Consider the following 23,763-nt stretch of genomic DNA (forward strand, 5'->3'; position numbering starts at 1 on the left):
TGAGCTTTTTCCACATATAAGGTGTATCCATAAACTCATACTGCAAATATTTTAGATTTCTTTAATCCTAAGAAGAGCGTACTGTGAATTTGTGAATGTGAAGCAAGCACTATGATGGAAATATTTAATTATTTTAAATAAAAGTTAAAAAAAAAAAATTGATATTCTTAGCCCCGGGATACTCTATTGAGTAGCTGTGCACTTTATAAATCTATCTTAACATAACATAACATTAGCGCCAGGATACTCTATTGAGTAGCTGTGTGCTTTATAAAACTATCTTAACATAACATAACATAACATTAGCGCCGGGATACTCTATTGAGTAGCTGTGTGCTTTATAAATCTATCTTAACATAACATAACATAACATTAGCGCCGGGATACGCTATTGAGTAGCTGTGCTCTTTAGAAATCTATCTTAACATTACATAACATTCTTTGTGGAAGTTGTGAATGCATCTCATGCTATTATTTGTAAATGAAAGGGGTATGGTGGTTAGGCAGTGGCACAGCAATGTGGCCTTTGGAATTGGACCCAATCCCGCTGCAATTGGGCCTATGCAGTGGCTCTGTGCGAGTAGAGAATACGTCTCTTCTCTCTCTGGATTCAGTAGTAGCCAGTGGCCAGCAGGCACCACTTAGCTGCTGCAGTAGCTTTCGAGATACATAGAACCGTTGTTCATATAGAGGGCTAGCTTAAGACCAGACATCACTCCCAGATACAGCACTGAATTCTCTGGTAGACCACAATAACATGCCACTTTTTGGCAATGGTCTCTCATACACCGGCCCGTCATAAAGTAGGTTACCTAGGACAGTGGACCTTGTACTCGGGGTGCTGATAAAAGTGTGCGTTGCTCCCAGCCCCACAGGTTAGATGGATAAATACACTGCACCAAGGTGAGAAAAAGGTTGAAAAGAAGCTGTGTTTCTTTCATTCCTACTAGCAACTGAGTGTGCTATTTAATTCGGGTAAAATACCAGCACAAAGAGCACTTTTAGTCAAATAATATAATTAATCTGGTCCCCTTTTCAAGTTAGCAGAAAACATCTCTGACCCTTTGTTGATGTGTTTCAGAATTGTTTCTATGATGATTTATTAATAGGTTAAATCTCTGAAGCAATCGATCACTGAGACTAGGTTTAAAAAAAAAGGAGTGAACAGGACTGGTGTAGGGGGCCTTCCTTGGTGATAAGATATGTAGTTCTCTCTCCGGGAATCTTCATTGAAAATCAGAAGCACTGAATTGTCCCGCCCACATGCAGTTCTTTCAAAGTCACATCCGCTTCACCTTACTTTAGAAAAGCCAAGAGACATATGTGATATACATGTTACAATTTACAGCCTTAAATAATTTCCAGACTCAAAATATATCCAATTTTTCCCCAAAATGCCATCCCTTTTTACAAATTGTCCAGAATGCGGGCAAAAAATATCTAATACAGACCAGCACAAGATCTGCATCCTTTGTTTGCCAGACTGTTATGACCCCCAAGAAGTGTCGTCACTGCAAGACTCTCCAGGCACACTTTGAGGGAGAGAGAAAAACTTGCCTCCATGGCCAGGTGGAAGACCACAAATTACAAGATTCCCTGGCTGTAGAGAATTCTGGAGGGCGAGGATAGACTTCTCCTTCTACCAGTGCCCCTAAGTCACACTCTGAGAACTCCCGCAGAAGGAGATCCAAAAAGAGGCAACTTGAAAAAATCAACGCTCCTGTCCAATGTCCAATGTCGAGGTCATCAACGTTGGGAAAAGGTACAGCACCTACCTACTTGCTGTCAAGGGCTGGGTCGACTTTGATAACGCTTACGCCATCAAGGAGGAGCGCTCCGTCAACATCGAGAGCTACCTTGATGTCGAGACACCATATAACGTTAAGAACTTCTCAATTGAGACATGGTTCAAGGTTGAGATGTCTGCCAAGCTCTTTAACAAAGACAACAGGGTAGGTTTTATGCATAAAAGCTCACAGTCTGCCATCCAGACCAACATTTCCAGTTACCATACTGGATTTGCCAATACCTCATCAGGTTCTGATTAGATCTCCTTCTCCTACAACCCATCTGACGCCCCCTGCACAACCACCCCTTCCACCTATACATCCGCCACCAAATCAGCCAATCACTCCTTCTCAGCCACCAAAATCTCATATGGCAGTGTCATCTCTGATGAGGCGCCCTTAAACGTGCTTACATCACACCAGACCTCGCTGCTATAGGTGTAGGTCATGCTCAAGATCTTGCCATTGTTGTTCCAGATGATCACACTCACTGTGAATAAGATAAACTTCCTTCAGAATGAGATTATCATCATCTCGTCGTACTACTTCATCTTCGGGTCTGTACTTTCCTACTCTGTCATATTCTCCTCCACAGAGAACATTTCCTATAGATGAAATGAATACCTTCCAGGAGGTTCTCATCAGAGGAGCCAATAAGTTCAATATTGACTTACCGACTACCACCTCTACATCGGATTTTTTTTTAATGCTTCATCAAAGGTCCACTAATAGGCCACTGCTACCGTTGTTACGTGGTTTGGTGGAGCCTGCTACAGCCCATACTCCTGAAGCACCCCCGATGCGGAACAACCCCCTAGCAGCTCCAGTGGACTGTAAGACCAGCCTCAAGTCCCCCATACCCAATCCCTACTCTCCCTCAAGAATAACCGCCCTACGCACCCCAAGCACCACACCCCTCCACCCCAGTCCACGACCCAAGCAGACGTCTCAACCCAATCCGAGATCCTAACTGACCCCAAAACCCAATACAACCACAGCATCTCCCAGAAGCTACTCCCCCCCCGCCCTCAGGAGGGGTCTCACTGCCGCCTCACCCGTATTGAAAACCAAATCGACACTATAATTCAAGGCCTGAATCAAATCCTCGCCAACCTCTCGACACTCCAAAACACCCACCCAAAGTCCCTCCCTACCCCCCTATACTCAAGCCCCCCCCAGACCAACTAACTCTCCACTCCACACCAACACACACACCCCCTCCTCGACCCATGCCTGGAGACCCAACAGAGCGGCGAAAGCCATGACCTGGGACGAAGCCCTCGAACTGGCCGCCTCTTACACAATCCCCACCACCCACCCCCCTCAGTCCTCTATACAGGTAATCACCGGTCTTAGAAACGACTATCCCCTCCGCAAACCCCCTAGACCCCCGATCTCCCTCATCACCATCCCTACCGAACCTATAAAAAAAGACTCTCCCCGGACCAACTGCATGCTCACAAATTGCAGATCTGCCACCAAACACTCTACAGAGCTAGCAGAGACCATCCTCAACCATAACATAGACATAGCATTCATCACGGAGACCTGGCTAAATGACTCCTCCCCACCTATCCTAGATATGCTTGTCCCCCCAGGCTATTCCATCATCAATAAAGATAGGAAGGACCAAAAAAAAGGCGGAGGCGTGGCAATTATCCACAACAACAACCTCTCAGTGGTTGAAACCGACACCTTTAACTACAACTCCTTTGAATGCCTTACGACCAACATCAAAACCACCGACAACCATCTACTGCAATGCCACCTACTATATCATCCCCCAGGTAACAACGCCACGTTCACGGGAACAACTTTCAAACCTGATCGCCAACTGCTCTCTCAAAGAGTCCAACACCCTCATTCTAGGAGATCTTAATCTACACTGGAATAATGAGAACAATGCCACAATAAAATCCCTAAACGAACATCTTCACTCCAACAACCTCTCCCAACACTGCTCAAAAGAGACGCACAGCAAAGGGGCAATCCTGGACGCCATCATCGCCCGGCATGATGCAATCTCTATTGAACACATCCTCCCGGTAGATTGGTCAGACCACCACCTAATCCTATTCCACCTCACGTAACAGATCCAGTCTCATCCCCCCATCGCAGGCCCCCCCCCCATGGTCCAGGAACCTATCAGAAATCAACACAACCAAACTAGAAGAAAGAATAGCCTCCTCCCTGCCAATCCCCGCAGAAGGCCTCTCAGCTACGGAACTCATCTCACATTTTAACACTACCACGTCCGCCATCCTAGACCAATTGGCACCCCTAAAACAAAAAAAACCTAGGAACATCCCATCGAGAACCTGGTTTAACAAGGACATCAACGAGGAAAGGAGACTTCTCAGAGCCACAGAACGCTACTGGAGAAAGAACCCCTCCTCTAGCTGTCGCGAGGAACTCAAAGCAATTAGAAGAAGGTACAAGAATCATATCAACAGCGAAAAACAAACTTCTTCTGCAATGCGCTAGACAAGGCAAAAAACAGGCCAAGAGAACTCTTTGACATCATTTTTTATTTATTTATTTATTTATTTGATTTATATAGCGCGTAATCACCCCGGGGTCTCTAAGCGCTTTACCATGTATATGCCAAACAAATTCTACAGCCGATTATCAAATTACAGCACACCCCATGCTTGCTGGAAAAGCACTGTTTTTAATTTTTTCCGAAAGGGCAGCAAGTTGGATTCCTTGCGCAGTTCGGTTGGTAAACTATTCCAGACCGCTGGAAAGATGTTAGAAAAGGCGCGACCACCAAGGGTGGATAATCTAAAACGTGGTTGGGTTAGAAGGGTAGCATCTGAGGAACACAGCCGTCTACCGGGTTTGTATGGGGCCAGACGGGTTTTAAATTAACAATATGAGAATAACAGCCAGAAACAATCGCAAAAGGAAGAGTTGACACCTCTCGACATGGAAAGTGGCGACAAGGAAACCACTGCAACTACTGGTATGGAAGACAACACGACTCATTCACCCCACACCAACACTACGCAAAGTTCTTCTAGAAAAGCACAAAGAAGTTATCCCACAAAAATGATTGGGAGAACACCGAGTAAAGAGGAGGAACCGAACAGATGCAGAACCGACAACAGAGATAATGACATGAATAGGGGTCCTGTGAGGAGAAAAAAAGTTAAACTCGGAAAAGCAAAACTAGGTCACAAAAAGAAGAGGATGAACAAGCCTAATACCTCATCCCAGACGCTAAGAGAAATTAAAGAACTTCAAACCCAAGTAGACAATATTCTAAACACAGTTCAAGCAATGAAAAAGATGCTGGAATTGACAATAAGCTCTCACACTAAAATCGAACAGCTCCGAGATGATTTTATTAGTGCTCAAAGAAAGGGAAACATGAGGGCAATGCCAGTACCATACAAACCAAACCGACCTGAGAGTGACCTTAAATACCTATCGGATGAAGAAATACTATCCTTACTAAGGGACTATGAAACAACTGACCTGGAAAGAGGGGAAGATATTAAAACAGTTCAGATTGATGTGAATAGAACAACAAAGCTAAATGAAAGGAGAACTAATCTTAACAACTTACGGCAAGTCCATCTAATCGACGACACACAGAACACTGAAACAAGGAAAGCAGGGAAACCTTTGAAATGCCTACTTCTCAACTGCCGGTCCGCAACAAAACATGCATCAGATATAGCTGACGTCATCATGAACAAGGAAATTGATGTAACAATCCTGACAGAAACGTGGCTATCGGAATCCTCCTCACCGTGTATGGACCTACTTGTACCCCCGCAATATAATACAGTGAGACTGGATAGACCAAAAAAGATAGGGGGTGGGATTGCCTGCATCTATAGATCGGAAATAGAGGTCATCCAAGAACTAACGGAACCACTCGAACACTGTGAACACCTAAATCTCAAGATTAGATCAGCAGAGAATCAAAGATGTAACCTGCATGCGATCTACCACCCTCCAGGCAATAATACATCTTTCATAGATCAATTAATGGAAATCATCACTACCAACTCCAATGCCGAAACTAACATTGTTCTAGGAGACTTTAATCTACACTGGAATGATAAAGATGACAAACAGGTCAATGCTCTTAAAGACCTTCTAGAGGAGCTAAACCTTAACCAAGCATGCACACAACCAACACACATGAAGGGAGCCACGTTAGACTGGATAATTTCTAAGACTAACATCACCTCAATTACAGCAATTGAGCCATGTGACTGGTCAGATCACCATGCCATAACCTTCCTGATAAACAATATGAAAAATACCAAAACCAGACAACCCACCAGACACAAGAAATGGATGCGAGATACCAAAGATCCGAATATGAACTTATTAATAGAAAGTTGTGAGAAGAACCTAAACCCACCAAATAATATGCTGAAAATGGAGGATCTTACGAATCATTACACGACAACAATGTCGAACATAGTCAATACCACAATGCCACTAAAACTTAAAAGAACAACAGAGAAGATCAAAAATCCATGGTTCAGTGAAACACTGAATGAAGCAAGGCGGAAACTGAGGCAGGCGGAAAGAAAATGGAGACAACACCCAACAACGCCCGAACTGAATACGCTCAGAAGAATCCGGAGAGAATACAATAAAAAGATCCTAAACTCTAAAAAGGAATTCATTAGAGCCGAACTAAATAATGCCAAAAATAGGCCGCGGAGACTATTCGAGATATTAAAACAGCAATCTAATAAAGTGGCCAAAAACTGCTCAAGAAACGACAAAAACTCAACTAAGTTGCGAAGAGTTCTCATCTTTCTTCACAAACAAAGCTAATACTCTGGAAAGAGAGCTCAGAAAAGAAGCTGACGACATTGATAATACAGACAACCTTACACCGCAAACAGCTAATATCACCTCAGATAACACCCATATCACAAAAAATATGGCGCATTGGGATAACTTCAAGATACTCGACCAAAATACCGTCGCCAAAACACTATCAGACATCAAACCCAACAACCACTATAACGATCCACTCCCTTCAAAGTGCATCAAAGAAATAAATCATATTGTGATTCCCATTTGGACGAAAATAATAAACGCCTCCCTATCCCAAGGGACCCTTCCAGATTGCCTAAAAACTGGTCAAGTCGTTCCCATCATCAAAAAACCCTCAGCTGACCCAGCAGATCCAAATAACTTTCGCCCAGTGACCAACATCCTGATTCTTGCCAAACTAATTGAGAAATGTGTTCAAAACCAATTAAGCCAACACATCACTAACTTCTCGCTACTAGACGATTGTCAGTCAGGATTCAGAACAGGACACAGCACAGAGACAGCGATCCTTCATATTGTCGATGATGCGCTACAGGCATTAGACCTTAACCAGACATGTCTCCTTATCCTCCTAGACTTATCTTCAGCATTTGATACGGTAAATCATGAGAAATTATTGAACAGGCTCCATGACAGGATGGGTTTGTCAGGAAATGTGCTAAAATGGTTCGAATCATTCCTTCAGAATAGAACGCAAAGATTTTTGGTCAATCAATCACTCTCAACATCAAGCCCTAACTCCATTGGAGTCCCTCAAGGCTCTACGTTATCTCCATCACTATTTAACCTTTACATTGAACCTCTCAGAGAAATCCTTCAAAATTCAAAAATATCCTATCACATGTATGCGGATGATACACAGATTTACATCAAGATAACATCCATGGAGGACGTCAAGAGAATGAATGAAGCCTTAAAAATATCATTACAATGGCTAGCTGACAATCATTTGAAACTAAATGCACAAAAAACTGAATTCTTACTAATTACACCACCAAAGAAACAAACAGAAGGGAAAGAATGGTGCAATATGATAACAGCGTTAAACTCTACCCCTACACTAATAGGTTCAGCGAAATCATTAGGAATCACGCTTGATGAGAACCTAAACATGAAAGCTCACATCAAAGCTATGGCAAAAAGCGCACGCTTTCACCTGAACTACATTAGAAAAATGAAACCATTCATATCCAAGCCGGATCTCAAACTGGCAGTACAATCACTAGTCATCTCAAGGATTGAATATGGATGTACAACGCTTGCAGGGCTCCCAAAAATATCAACAGCACCTCTAATTGCATGTCTCAACGCAGCGGCAAGACTGATAACCGGATCGAGAAAATTTGACCACATATCACCGCACTTGAAAGCATTAAACTGGCTACCTTACGAAGCCAGAATCCAGTTAAAAATGGCATGCATGGGGGAGGAGCCTAGCTCGCGACCGAGATGGCCGCGCTTTAGCTCGGCTCCGTTCGCCCGCCTGGGTTTTCACATTTATCCTGCTGTAATCCTGCCCCGGGAAGCCCTGTTTGCTGAGTGGTGGTGCTGCGACGCTTTGCAGGCACTTACCTCTTGTTCCGGTTATCCTGGCTGCAGTAGATCCGGTGCAGTGCCCCCGATTGTGTTTGGGTGTCGGAGACGGACTGGCCTGGATCTTCTTGCCGGCTCCCGGGCCAGACGGAGCCTGCGGATCTGCCCTCCGGGGCGCGGAGGAGGTGGTCGAAGGGCCGTTGTTCGTGTGGACCGGAGGTCCTTCCTGGCCGATTCCTGTGGGGAGGAGACCTATGGTGGGGGCGCTGCCTTCCGTGGTCGAAGCTCCTCGTGTGTCTGGCTTGATCTCCCTTTGTCCTCCGGTCCGGCCATTTTGATTTTGCCGCCCGGACTCGGAGAACGGGACCGGCGGCGTTGGGTGGCCGGCGAATCCCTTTCTTCTGGTGGCCCCCCTTCCTGCCCGGGCTGCTCTGTTGCCGATCGGCGGGACTTTGTTTGCCTTACTGCCGCCTCGGCGGAGATTTACTGCCGCGCTGCCTTGTCGGACTCTCAAAATGGCGGCCGACTCCGAGTGTCTTGACCGGGCCTGGGCGAGCGCTGGGGGCCCGCCGCATGGCCCGGGTGCCCGATACTGTGAATGTTTCCCTACACTTAAGGAGTTACTGGGCACCCTGCTCTCCTGGCGGTTCTGTGTGACCGCGCATATCCTAGCTTCGGAGATGGTTCCTCACGGCGGGCCTCCTGGGCCCCCACGGCCAGATGTGATTGTGCCGCCGCGGGGTGCGGCTGGAATTATCCTGGCGGAATTGGCCCCGGCTCCGTCCGCGTATGCTGCTGTACGGAACTTGATGGCGCCTCCTCCTCCTGCGCTACCTTCGTTCTCTCGGGCCCGGGAGCTGGATTTTACTTGGCCTGGCCTTCATGACTCTCCCGCTTCCTTTCGGTCGCTGCTGCCCGGCGATGTCTCCTGTGCTGGCCCAGATGGGTCGGTTCTTCTGGACATATCCTTGGACTTGTGCCTGCATCGTTTGCTACACTTCGTGACTTTCCTGGATCGTCCGTGTTCCACTTTACGTGCCTTTTCCGGACTGCCGTTGGATCTTCCTGCTGTCTGTCTCCTGTTCTTCGTAACCTGGTCCTCGCTGGATCGGACCGTTTCCACTTTGGACAAACAAGGACAGGGCTAATGTATGTTGGCGTCTGTGTGCGGTAGTCTTGCACTGGTTTGGATGGTCAACCTGCTCGGTACGGTTCTGTGTGATTGACTGGTGACCCTGGACTCTAACCCGATGTTCTTTGGCTTCCCGGGGACTTGGCTCCTCGACTCAGGCGGGTGGCTGGGTGCGTTTACTCCTGTCTCCCGGCCCTCCCCCATGTATGTCTGTGTGTGTTTCCTGTCCCTCGTTTCCTTCTCTTCCCTTCCCATTTTTGTCTTTGTTTCCGACTTAACTTTCCTCCGCTATCTTTCGGGTTCTAATTAGGGCGACAGGCACGCTGCGGGGGGGTAGGCCGTAGCCTTCTGCAGGGGTGCAGGGTGGGCTTTAGGGGTGGGTTGGGGGGGGTCTGTCCGTATTGGGGGGTCTTTTTCCTCCCTTATTTCCTCTCTTTTTTGTTCTATGGCTCTTGTATGTTCACTTTTTCCGGGACTCCGTCTCCTCCTGTATCCCCCTGGGGAGTTTCTGTGACTTTCGTATTCCGGTATGTATCTGATTGTAGCTCGCTGGGTAATTCGGTATCGATTTTTGCTATGTCGCTTGCCGGACTCTATTATCCTGCTTTTACTCCTGGGGGTGCGTGGTTTGGTGGGAGTCCCTTCTTTCGTTCCCTTTTTCCCTCTCCCCTTTTTCCTCCTTTAGGGGGGTCTTTTATTTTGTTGGGATGCGTATCGTATTGTCCTTTATTATGTGGGCCTTTTTGATCATGTCTCCTCATTTTGGGTGGGGGCGGCGACGGGTAGGGGCGGTTTGATTGATGCCATTGTCGTTTCTTTATATTCTGATTACGTTTATACTCTTTGATAGCTATGTTGGTTTGGCCTCTTTTGTCATTCTGTGACCGTAAGATGGCGGCTTGCCGCGGCCCCTCCCTGGTTGTTTTTTGCACGGCCCATGATTCTTCTGTTTCCCCACCCCGCATTAGAAAATTAACCTTTTATTGTCCTGTTCTTGCTGATTGCTCGATGCTCCTATTGTTTCTCCTGTGCTCCTGGTGACTTATCCTGTTGAAAATTTGTTTTTCATTTACTACGTTGTCTACCATGTGGTGGCCAGCCCTCGTGGGTTGTAGGCCCGTATTTGTGAGCTTTCTTTGTACAATAAAGGTTTTCAAAAAAAAAAAAAAAAAAATGGCATGCATAACCCACAAAGCGATACACCACAACACACCTAAGTACCTGGCTCAGAAAATTAAAATATCCGGAGGAAACAGACCGGCCAGGAGTGCAAAGAAGCTGGTGCTGAGACCAGCCATCTTCAAGAAGAAGAAAACATACGATAGAGCCTTCTCAGGAGCAGCACCAAGGATCTGGAATTCACTTCCGCCGAGCATAAGAAAAATTCCAGACACTAAATCCTTTAAGAGGGAAACAAAGAGCTTCCTAATAAATAAATTCCTTTCATAGGCTGGGCCCTGGTCAATAGGACACTTGCAAAAGGATTGAAATCAAAAAGCTACACAAGTGATAGACACTGGGGATATTTTAGCCAGACTCAATTATATATCACATCTTATATATATTTTCTGTATAGCTATTAATGTAAAAGTTCAAACTGTGTCATACCATGTATATATTTTTACTATATAACGTCTAATGTACAACGTCTATCTATTACTACTTTATATACCTACCTCTTAATATTGAAAAAATCTACAAACTTTAATAATTAAGTTCCTTCCATAGGCTAGGCCTTGGTCTATAGGACACTTGAAAAAGGATTGAAAACAAAAAGCTACACAAATAATAGACACTTGGGATATTTCAACCAGAATCAAATATATATCACATCTGGTATATATTTTCTATATGACTATTAATGTATAAGTTCAGACTGTATCACACCCTGTATATATTTTTACTGGATAACGTTTACTGTACAATGTCTATCTAATGTCTATAACTACCACATTTAATGTAAAGCGCTCTGATACCTAAGGGTCTTGTTCGCGCTATAGAAAACTCTTAAAAAATAAAATAAATACAAATTTAACTTGGCGCCTTCCCATACAGGGCTTTGTGTGTAATGCAAAGCCCTTTGAACAACACCCTCTGTTTGACGGGCAACCAGTGGAGTTCACGCAATAAAGGAGACGCCTGCGTTCTCCTTGGTTTCTTAAAAATCAATCTTGCCGCATCGTTCATAACAACTTGCAGATGATTCAGATGTTTTTGTGGAAGCCCTGCATATAGTGAGTTGCCATAGTCCATCCTGGCTAGGATCATGGCGGATACAGGGCGCCTCAGGGTGGCAAAGGACAGAAGTGAGGAAATTTTCCTTAGTTGTCGAAGGAGACCAACACACGTGACCACCACTCCTGAGACTTGCTTTTGCATCGTCAAACTCCCATCCAGGGAGATGCCCAGGCTTTTCACTACTGCTGCAGGTTCCGGAGGCGCTCCTAGTTCTAATTGCCAAAACTGGTCATTCCAGGGGTTGCCCATGATCGTGATTGGCAACACCTCGGTCTTATCTGGATTGATTTTCAAAGAATTCAGAGACATCCAATTAGCTGTAAATCTTAGGATATTCTGCATTCTTGCGTGTGCACCCGGACAATCTTCCATTTGGATGATGATTTGGGTGTCGTCGGCATAGTTGTATATTTGACAATCCATCTGGTTGAGAGCCGAAATCAGGGGTTGTAAATAAACGTTAAATAAAAGAGGGGAGAGGGCAGAGCCCTGTGGTACACCACAGGTGATTGGCACTGTGGTTGAAGATAAGTCTGCCAATTGAACTCTCTGAGTTCTCCCTTGGAGGAAAGATGAGAGCCAGACAAGTGCTGTGCCCTGGATGCCTAGGTCCCTCACCCGCAGCAACAGTTGACTATGACAAACGGTGTCAAAAGCCACGGAGAGGTCTAGTAGCACCAGGGCCCCAGGGAGTTTCTTGTCAGCTCTGTTCCTTAGCTCATCCAGGATAGATAGCATCACTAGCTCTGTGCTATGATGCGCACGGAACCCCGCCTGGTTTTGCTCGAGTGAGACATTTTTCTTCAGATGGTCAGAAAGATGCGTAAGGACATGCTGCTCCAGAACTTTGGCCAAGAATGGTAACTGCGAAATAGGCCTAAAGTTCTTTAGATTTTTAACGTCCGCCCACATCATCAAAAAACAAACATCCAAACCGTCCACTGTCCATGCCCAACCCTCCAAAACCCTATGTGATAACTTTGTCACCTTCTTCAATGAAAAAATAGCCAAGATCGAACTATCTCTAGACATCAGCCCTCCCCCGATTGCCAACATCGACCTAACAACAACAGAACCCACCTCTGGAGACCCCACCTCTATCGCCTGGTCCTCCTTCGACCTCGTCCATGAAACCGAGATCCTCAATCTAATCTCATCATCCAAACCCTCATCCCACAAACTTGAGCCCATCCCCTCACAAATGGCCAAAGACCTCAAACTCACCCTTGCTCCACTCTGGTGTGAAATCATCAACAGCTCCTTAAAAACTGGCATCATCCCGGACTGCCTCAAAGTCGGCCAGGTTACCCCCCTCCTGAAGAAAACAGGCCTAGACCCCAACGACCTAAACAACTTCAGACCAGTCTCAAACCTGCCCTTCCTAGCTAAAATCCTAGAAAAATTTGTATTACGCCAACTCAACAATCAGCTCGACAACATCAATCTTCTTGACCACAACCAATCAGGTTTCAGAAAAGGCTATAGCACCGAAACCGCAATCCTGAGCATAGTAGATGACATCCGCAACTCCTTTGATTCGGATCATTGCAGCCTACTCATCCTCCTAGACCTGTCAGCGGCTTTTGACACGGTTGACCACAAGCTCCTCATCAAGGCCCTCAAAGAACGAGTAGGTGCGGACGATATAGTCCTGCAATGGTTCGACTCCTTCTTTCAGAACCGCTTCCAAAGAGTCAAAATAAAATCCTTCACATCCGACCCTCTCCCCGTGACCAGAGGGGTCCCCCAAGGATCCGTTCTTTCCTCTCAACTGTTCAACATATATATATGGTACCCCTCACCATCATACTGAAGAAAGCCAACATCCCTTTTCATCTCTACGCAGACGACACACAGATCTACATAGAAACCACCTCCTTTAACGACATTCTAAGGCTCAACAACACTCTCAAAGAAATCCAAGACTGGCTAGGGGCAAACCACCTCAAACTCAATCAAGGAAAAACCGAGATCCTCCTATCTCCAACAAGGACGATAACCCTCAAATCACTGAATGGGTGAAAGCTATTGACGCTCTCAAAGGAAATCTCACCCTGACTAACTCGGTAAAATCACTTGGAATCACCCTTGATCACAAACTAGCAATGACGAGCCACATCAAGAACTCCGTGAAGAGCTCCTTCCTCAATCTGAAGCTCCTCAACAAAATCAAACCACACATCCCGCAGAAGGATCTCCAACATACCACCCAAGCACTGGTGCTGTCCAGACTGGACTATGGATTCGCTACACTATCCGGCACAGCCCTATCCCACCTAGCGCCACTGAAAACCACCCTCAATGCAGCAGCTAGAATGGTCTCAGGTGTAAAGAAATTCGACCACATATCCCCCGCACTCAAAGATTTAAAATGGCTCCCAGTGGAAATGCGCGCCAGCTTTAGAACGGCCTGTCTTACACACAAAGCCTTTCACACAGGGAAACCGGAATACTTAGCCTCTAAACTCAAGAAAGCGGGCAATCCAGAAATCTCAGAAGTTCAAACTCCCTACTACTCATCCCCCTGAAAACCCGGAAACAAAAAACCGCAAGCCGCTCTTTTGCTGGCAACGCCCCAAAAATTTGGAACTGCATCCCAGTGGACATCAGAACTACCCCTTCCTTTCCAGAATTCAGGAGCCGTCTAAAAATCCTCTACCTCAACCATGCATTCCCGAACTCTACCTCAACAGCTCACCCTGTAACTCTGACTACCTCAAAGTCACTACCTCAAAGCCGCCCCTCAGGCGCCAGACAACTCTGTTAATCTTTGAACTTGTATGAATCTTTGTTGCTGTATTGTTCCCCACCTGTTTCCTCCAGATCGACTGTAAAGCGCTCCAATACCCTCGGGTCTGGCCAGCGCTATAGAAAACTTCTAAAATAAAATAAATACATTTATTTCTGATACCATCTTCTGGTAAGGCTGCCCCATCCTATCTGTTGGAGAATGGATTATTGGGAGGGGTAAGTATGCACCTACCCCTAGCAATAAGGCCACCCCACAATATAAGGTCCAGACAAGGTATCAATACATTAGCCCCTGGTTCGACCCTTGCTAGCTGCTTGCGAGCTGCTTGCGAGCAGGCAGGCTTAACTCAGGAGACTGGTATGTAAAGCATTTAAATACATCACTACATTACATAAGTACGACACCATACTCAATACAAATCTCACACAAATTTATAAAAATAAGAAATATTTTTATCTTTAATATGACACCAAAACAACATAAATCCAATATAGGAAACCGGAGATATGAATTTGTGGAGATTAACCACTTTATAGTACTTAAAAACATATAGCACCAACTTGAGACATCAGTACCATACTATGTATGCAGCTCCTTTTCCTGGTTAGTGTGAGGTGCACTTTAAAAGGTGCACCTGGCGTTAACCAGGAAAAAGCACCGGATTATAGTGAATGTGCTAGCCCCAGGGTAGCCGCAAACGTGCACTGTCCTGGGAGCAGCACATTCGCATGAAAAATTGAGCTGCTGTTTTGAAGCTGCCCTGTGTCTTACAGTGCAGGCGGCAACCCGCCTGCACTTTGAAGGGGGAATTAGAGATTCCCTTGCGGGCGGGTGCAGCTGTGACTGCACCCACCTACAAGGGGATGTCTGAAGGGTCCAAAGGGCCACCTTCACCCCCTCCAGAGGCTGTAATCAGTGCACCTCTTGACAGCTTCTTTGCCTCTGTGCCGCATCCGTAATACGGCGCAGACGCAGAGGCAAAGGGATGCCTTCATTTGCATGGGACCATGCCCCCATTGCAAATGAGGAAACGCCCTATAATGAAAGAGCTGGCACTTTATGCGCACCAGCTCTATCGCTATTACAGAAAGGGACGAACATGCAACTGCGGCCCCTTCTGTAATACCAAAGTGCCCCTTGGGCGTGGAAAGCGGGTGCAAATGCCCGTTGTGCCCCCGGGACTCTCCAGTTATACAGTCCCTGGTCCTACTTGACCGGGACAAAATCGAAGTCAAGGCCAACTGCCATGGAGCCCTGGTTGAATAGAATAAGCGGGAGGCCCCGGTTAAAATGTTACCTTCAGACTTAGAAACCTTTCTGGAGGATTATCCCTTGAAGTCGTGTGGTCCCCTCCAGCAGGCCGATTTCAATGTCAACCCCTTCCCCATCTCTGGGAGAATCGCCATCCCCACACGTATGCTGGCAATTCCCTGGGACTGCCCACCAGTGGCGGGCTTCTTTGTGCAGAAAACATTCTTGCTCTTCTGTCCTGGCTGCGAACTGGCAAAACACTGACCTGCCTTCATCAGGTCGCAAAACATTCCTGCCCAAGACTTCCCCTGATACTCCCTCTTCTTGAAAGTGGTTTGGCTAGGGGTCCCTCCCCCATGAACAAGTTTTTGTGGATATTGTTAGGACTCTTTCTATTGTTGACCTTCTTTTCCCTGCTTTCCCCTGGGGGAACCTATCTTCCCTTCTTCTGATCATCCCCATGGTGCTGATGGGAAACCCAGGCTCTCAACCACTCATCGGCTATCTCCCCCATCTCTTTAGGGCTAGTCAGCTTAGCGTCCAGTAGGTATGTGTGTAACTTCTCTTGTGAACAATGAGTTAGAATGTGCTCTTTCAACAATAAATTGTACACCCCCTCAAAAGTGCTCACTTGGTTACTATTAATCCAGCTCTCTGGTGCCTTCACTGAGATGTCAACAAATTTCACCCAGGACTGTGTGTTAAATTTCTGGGTGTCTCTGAGCCTCGTCCGGTATTGCTCTGGGGTCAGACCAAATTTCTTGAATAAACATTGCCTCATATGGGAGAAAGATTTTGCCTCACCCCCTGTAGGGTCAGGAGCCTATCCCTCCCAGCTACTGGGATCAGTCGCACAGGAGTGAACCCCAACACTTAGAGTGGGACTTTCTCATCTCAAGGGCCCTCTCAAATGCAGTCAGCCATTTGTCCATATCATCACCCTCGGGGTGCATGGGAACTATCCCCTTCGGAAGCCTGGAATTAAACCCACTGCCCTTGGGCATCTCAGCATTTTCTTAATTATCGCTAACACCATTTCTTTTAATTTTCACCTCCTTCCACTTCTCTCTAACTAGTTCTAACCTCTTCTCTTTCAGGGCATTAGAAGCCAACTGAGCCTCAGGCTCTCTCTCTCTAAAGGACATCAGGGGGCCTTGTTCAGGGGAACCCGTCCTTCCATTAGCTGGATGTATGAACCCAGTGCTAGAAGAAATGGAAAGGTTATCATCATCCCCCTCCTGGAGGTGGTTAGAGGGGTCACCCTCCCCTTCCTTCTCTGGAACTGTCTGTGCCCAGGCATTAAGGGACCTAATCAACTCTGCCTTCCTGATCATGCTGCTATTAGGTAGCTCCTTGGACGTACACTGAATTCTAAGCCGAGGCACTGTGAGTTTGTTCAGTTTAGCCAGCTCCAGCTCCATGGAATCCCAAGTTTTGGGTCTCAAAAACTTTACAAATCATCAATAAAACACATTATGAGAAATCAAAAAGATGGAATAAAAATTAGTTTTAGTCCAAATTTAAACAATTCAAAACTCATCAGTTTTGTTTTAAGTCAATTTAGTGAAATTCTAAAGATCTTAACTTACTTTACTGTATTATATAATTAAACACAAGCCTGTATCCACACCGCTGAACACCAATTATGTTGGAGGATGGGTTATTGGTAGGGGTACATATGCACCTACCACTAGCAATAAGGCCACCCCACAATCTAAGGTCCATCCAAGGTTTCAATACATTAGCCTCTGGCTCAACCCTTGCTAGCTGCAGGTATGTGAAGCATTTGAATACATCAATACATTAAATAAGTAAGACACAACACAAAATAAAAACCCCACACCAATTTATAGAAATAAGAATTATGTTTATATTTAAAATGACACCAACATTACAAAAATCCAGGATAGGGAACCAGAGATATGAATGTTTAAACATTAACCACTTTATAGTGCCTAAAAACGGTCCTGCTTGACCGGGGCAAAGTCAAAATTGTGCCTCTGACTTAAAATGTTTGCTGGAGGATGTTCTCTTGACATCGTGCGGGCCCCTCCATGCAGCCACTTATCACCTCATCAAAGCAGCCGGGCTAAGCATAGTTAGGCTGACCAATCAGGAAAGGCTGCTTGAAGGCTGGATTTTGGCTCACAAAAAAGAAAGTTCTATAACTTCTTTTCTGTACTAGTTATGATAAGGTCAACAGTGTTGGATTTATCATTGCCCATCTTTTAAGCCTTTTAGCCCCTTCCTAGCAATATTTATACTTATATAAAATATTCCAATATTAGCCTATTGAGCTAATGATCTACAATGGGGGGAAACAAAATTGGCTGTTTTCCCCTCACCAGGGCATACAAAACATCTTTTATAGTGTCCCTGCTTATAGTTACATGGCACCCCTCCCTTTGGGCTCCTAGGTGAGACCTTAGGGGTGACATATGTAAAAATAAGTTAGATTACCACTTTGGAAGTACTTTTAATTCCAAAGTCTAATGTGGATGTCATTTACATTTTAAAGACAGTCTGCAAAGCAGAGCTGGCTTTAAAAATGACAGAAGGCACATAGTGGTGCCCACTACAGTGTAGGAAATGTACTGGGCCTCTAAACCCTCCTGCCCTATTATATACTAGCGATTTATAAGCAGTTTGAATGCCCTATTATTCACTTTGAACTTACAGGGTCATTGCCAATTGTAATTATACCAAATGACCATGTACCTTGTTCATCAGAGCACTGGCCCTGGACCTGGTTAGCAGAGACCAGGGCACAGCCAGACACAGTTACCACCAGTATCAGTAAAACAATGGGGGTGAACAGGGCCAAAATGGATGACTTTCTCACACAACTTTCCAAAGAAGTACAAGCCTCTGAACAGAATCCTTCTTTTCTATGTGCAGATCCTGTTCCAGACTCAGTTATAGTTTCTGCTGCCTATTGTTCAGACGGATATTACAGCAACCATGTAGCTCGTACCCAGGGATCTCAACATTACAGCGGTCTATCTACCAGGAACCCAGAATGCTGAAGCAGACCCTCTCAGTAGAGTCATACAAGAAAATCACAAATGGGTAATAACATATTTTCCGATTGGGGATTTCCTCACATAGATCTTTTTGCAGCTGGAGAAATCAAGAAATGGCCAAGCTTCGTCTTGAGGTTCTACCAACCAGTCACACTGGGAAATGCCCTATGGATTGACTGATCAGGCAAATATTTTATGCCTTCCCTCGGATCTCACTTCTGCCAACAGTGAGCATCAAGCTGTCACACATGAAGGCCAGAATTATTCTCATTGCTCCAGAGTGACCCCAACAGTGGGGTATCTCCTTCAGTGTTCACACAGGAAGCTGTTGTGCAGACCGGATCTTCTTCAGAAGTACGGAGGCCAGATTCAACACCCCAACTTTCACTTGTTGAACTTGGCTGAATGACTCCAGAACTCATACAACATGGTCATTAAACCTCCCTCAGCAATACATGGATGTGCTGAGAGAAGTCAAAAGACCATCCACTAAAGATTCTTATTCTTTCATGTGAAAGATAATCTGCATCTGGTGTTCTCAGAATTATTTCAATCCTCTTACTAGTCAGGAAGAGGCTGGTCTTCCACACATCCTACAATTGGCTAAAGCGAAACTGCAATTCTCCTCTGTTAGAGCTCTTCACACAGCAATCACAGTTACTGAAAATGCCATTAACAATGTCCTTTTATAGGAATTAAAAAGGTATATTCTACTCTCAGGAGACCCTCTCCTCCATAGGAGGCCTCATGGGTCCAACCTTTCATAAGGCTTCTCTCCAACACTTATTGTAGAAAGCTTACTTCTTGGTAGCCATCACTTTTGCTCATAGAATTAGTGAGATGGAGGCCCTACCTACACATGAACCATACACAATATTTCAAAGAAACAGGGTAATGATGAGGCCCCATCCTCAATTCCTTCCCAGAGTAGTCTTAGATTTCCATGTTACTTAAATTTTTTCTGAATGATTCTTCTCCTGGTGAGAGATCTCTCAATACCCTTGATGTTAAGAAGGTTTTTAAGTTCTATCTTGATAGATCAATGTCTTTAAGAAAGTTTTTTATACTATGGTACTTTACGGACTAAATTTGCCACTTCTAAACAATCCTTGTATACGGTGTAATTTTTTTTTATTGTATAGTTAGTTAAAACCATTACAATATACCAAATACTAAAACCACATTCCTTTACGCACTTTATACATAAAATACATATTGTAAAAATAAAAATAAAAAAATAAAAATAAAAAAACTCTCCTAAGTAGAAAAGATAAAAACACAGCTACAGTGAATTTCCTAGTTGAATTAATAACTTGTGCACAGTAGTTTGGGTTACAGATTATTAATCAGCCAAAGCAGTTTGCGATATCAGAGTTCAGGAGTTCAGGTTCAAATTGGATTTTTAGATACATTTTCAAAGTTGATAACAAATTTAATAATTCTACTAATGAATTGAGGATCTTCTGAGTCCATCACATTTAATATAGCGGAACGGCATGTACGAATACCTTTTGCGTTGTATAGATGGATTGTCTCCTGCATAATCCTGTGTTATCAGAAGTCTAACAAACCCTTGCCTGGTAAATCTAGAATGCATTCCACCAGGGGCAAGACAGCTACTGCTGCATTACTTAGAAACATCCCACTTGCCAAGATTTGCAAAGCTGCAACTTGGAGATCGGGTCACAAGTTCACACATTTACCAGACGTTTACAAGACATTGTAGACTTGATTTGGATGCTAAGGCTGATGCTCAAGTATGAGAAGCCTCTCTGAGGAACTTATTTGCCTAATTGTAGTATTTACTTTTTATCTCCTCCCTTGCGGAATAATTGGGGATGAGCTTGCTAATCAATTCATTGCTTATGATTATCAATGAAGATCCCCTGAAAGATAAGGGATTGTTTCTTACCTGTAATCCTGGTTCTTTCTCAGGAGAATCTCCATTGAAATCATAAGCAACTATGCCTCCTCCCCGAAGAAATAGAAAAAAGTATGAATTATTCTATACTTCTCATTCGCTCATCAAAAAGAACCGAGCGAAGTGCCACCTTCAGTGCATGATGGGACACTTAAAGGCACAGTGGCCTATTTTAATTTTTTAAAATGCACCAGGCTATACTGCCACATTGCTTTGTATTACCCTATCTCTCACTTTACAACAGAAGTAGAAAGCGTTTGTGAAGGACGTTTTTAAAGTAACTTTTCATTTTACCTAAGTGACTTTTAAGGATATACCCCATTTTTCCTTCTACATTTATAAGTAATTTATTAAGATTGGCAAAAAATACTGTTTTATGGGTGCAAAAATTAACAAGGATGTCACATAAGTCTCCTGGCCTTTCTGTAGTAAGGCGAAGTGGATGTGACTTTGAAAGAACTGCTGCGGGGACCCTCACATGGACGGCACTATTCAGTGCTTATGATTTTATTGGAGATTCCCCTAAGATCGTACTAGGATTTCAGGTAAGAACCATTTCTTACTAAGGAAGAGAGTGAACCGGCCTGCTTGGTTGAACTGGTAAAAGTGTGCGTCGTTAAATACTTCTAGTATACTGTGTCTGAAAAAAACACCTTACCTCGTGATAATATATGTTGTTTTCAATAACCTGGTATGACTATTATAACTTCAATATGTATGCTTGATTAAAACAAACCGGAGCTTCTTAAGATCACATTGGTGAATTAGTTTCCTTTCTTAGACCTCCTGCTTTCTGTGGCATTAACACTGTAAGCTAAAAGATCTGACCAATAACCAAAAGTGACTCCTCATTGAATGGTAAGCTTGTGTGTGTGCACTAATGTGGATGGTTCCGTGGGTGAAAACAAGATTGGGTCATTGGGTGGAATCATTGATAATTCCTTCCAAGCTGTCACTTATTCATCTGTACATGCACTCGGTCAGTCATACTTGTATTTATGTATCTATTCAACCACCCATCGACTCATTCTTGCATTCACCCACTTGCTTCTTCACAATACCATGTACACAAACTCGCCAATCAACGAAGAACCATACTCAGTTAGAAGCCAGACCTTTTGGCATTGTCAATGCTTGTTTAAAATGGGTAGAAGAGGCACTAAAAACCTCTTTCCTCCATGCTTTTTAAATGCTGTCCAGCTGGTGGCTGTCTAAAATTTCCAGTTCCATTGAAATTCCCCATTATCCTGTTCTTCCAAACTTCAGCAGCATGCTATTTTTTGTCTTACTGTTGAACTAAAGCAATTTTTAGCTCAGCAAAATTTACGAACCTATCACAACCAGCACCCCTACTTTTCATGCAGACAAGCTCACTACCTCTCGTGATTCTTTGCGCATCCGTAGCCTGGACACCATCAGACTGCAGACTTAGGGGCCGATTACGATGTTGTTCTGTGATACGAAATCTCAGAATCCAATTTGGAACCTATGTTTCCGACCGAATCGTACACCTTTCCAACAAACCGATTACGATGCCAGGAAACCGTTTGGGCTGTCGATTCGGTTCCGAAAGGCATTCAAACCGCCCGAGTCTTTCGGAGCCGAATCGTACAGCTCTGTGGACACGGTTTCCGAGCGAACGATCACGATGACTGATTCGGACAGCCTTTCCGATACGGGCTGCCCAACATGGAACAGCAGTCGGAATCTGACTTTAGGGGCCGTTACTGGCCCCTTCACCCTGAAGCCTCTGATTGGGGCCTGTGGGTGTACACAAGGGACCCCTCTTTCCAACCATGCACAATGTGGCAGGCACCATGGGTGCCCGCCACAGGGTGCAAGGTTTTCCCCATCCACCCCTTTTTTCAATGGAAGCCTGTGTTCTTGTTCGGAACACAGGCTCCCATTGAAGTCAATGCAAGTCTGACTGAACGATGTTGGGAAACATCGTAATTGGCCGGTCGGACTCGCAGAAACCAATTCGGTCAAGAATTATTCCACAAACCGATTCAGTCAGAAGAGTTTCCAAACAACATCGTAATTGGCCCCTAAAATGTGTAAAAAAGAAAAAAATGACAACAGACATTTTCCATCTATGCACTCAGGATCTGGAACAACCTCCCTGTGCCCATCGGAACCGCCCCAACACTACTCCAATTTATGGACTTTTAAAATGCTCACCTCTTTAACGAACACTACATTACAATGCGTTAAGCTTCCACAGCTCAGCGCCCTCTCTCTTATTACCAACCTTGATGCATTTGGACCACGCACAGTGCTCTGCTGCCTTTTTGCTAGGTTTGCGCTACAATAAATACCATATACATACATACATGCATACGTACATACAAAAGGCACTTTTTGTATGAATGTTTTTTAAGCTGAAATATTTTCAGTGTAGAAGTCTTCATTCTGTTGTCGTAAATACCTGAGCCCGAGTTCAAGACTCTGGGGCCAGCATTTCTACAATCACAACAGAGAATGTTTTGCTTTCTCTTCATTATTATACATTCATAGAGTAACAACAGTGGTACTTTAGAAGCTTATGAGGTTGCCAATAACATACGGAGGCCCAACTCTTTCCCCACTCCCCACCCTTCACCCTTCACCGTGCTCGACGGCTCTGTACTCTATCGGATTCATTTAGTCTCTGCTGTTTTTAAAGCTAAACACACTAGAAGTTCGAACGGTATGCATGGTGCTGACAAACAGAGATTACAGACTGGTATCTGAATTACCAATGCCAGCATCACTTTTTTCCAGGAACCATGCATCTGTTACCTGTGTCTCTGGTTGGCTGTGGATACCGTTTTCATTGATTTACATTGCCCGACCTTTTTTGGATGAAGTCCATTCCCTCCTCTCCTCTTTTTCTGATCCTTGATCCAGACTAGCCTATGGTGAGAAAAGGAAGTTTATTGTTTATTGAGGAGGCAATATTTGGTCTCTAATGTGCAAGAAATACACCATGAAATTAGCTACTAAAGTGTTACCTGGAGTAGTCTTGATACCTATGCCTGAGTAACATCCTAATATGCTCAAATTATTGAAGGGACAGCTTTTGAGAAAATGCACACATGCTAACAGTCCTTTGTCATATTAGATACTCAAAGATAGGAATCAACAAATGTTGCCATCACAAAAAAACTCTTTTGATATTTATTTTTCAATGGAAATCAGAACTGTCCCTCCAAAAATGACGGCTTTGCTTCTACCACATATTACCACCGTGATATAAAGTTAAATGTTTGAAATAGCAACAATACTGTACCACCATTCCATCGTCCAGTAATAATGAGGCATGCATCTACTCT

General features: G+C 44.5%; 1 protein-coding gene across 1 annotated transcript in view; it reads right to left on the reverse strand.

The window, feature by feature from the left end:
* GJA3 (gap junction protein alpha 3) overlaps positions 1-23,335 on the reverse strand; it is a 162,248-nt gene extending 138,913 nt beyond the window's left edge. Inside the window, exon 1 of the mRNA XM_078655977.1 lies at positions 23,231-23,335. The gene's annotated coding sequence lies outside the window, so the exon portion shown is untranslated. The remainder of the gene's footprint in view (positions 1-23,230) is intronic.
* Positions 23,336-23,763: the final 428 nt, after the last annotated feature.

This window comes from Lissotriton helveticus, chromosome 8 (genome assembly GCF_964261635.1).
Source record: "Lissotriton helveticus chromosome 8, aLisHel1.1, whole genome shotgun sequence".
NCBI lineage: Eukaryota > Metazoa > Chordata > Amphibia > Caudata > Salamandridae > Lissotriton > Lissotriton helveticus.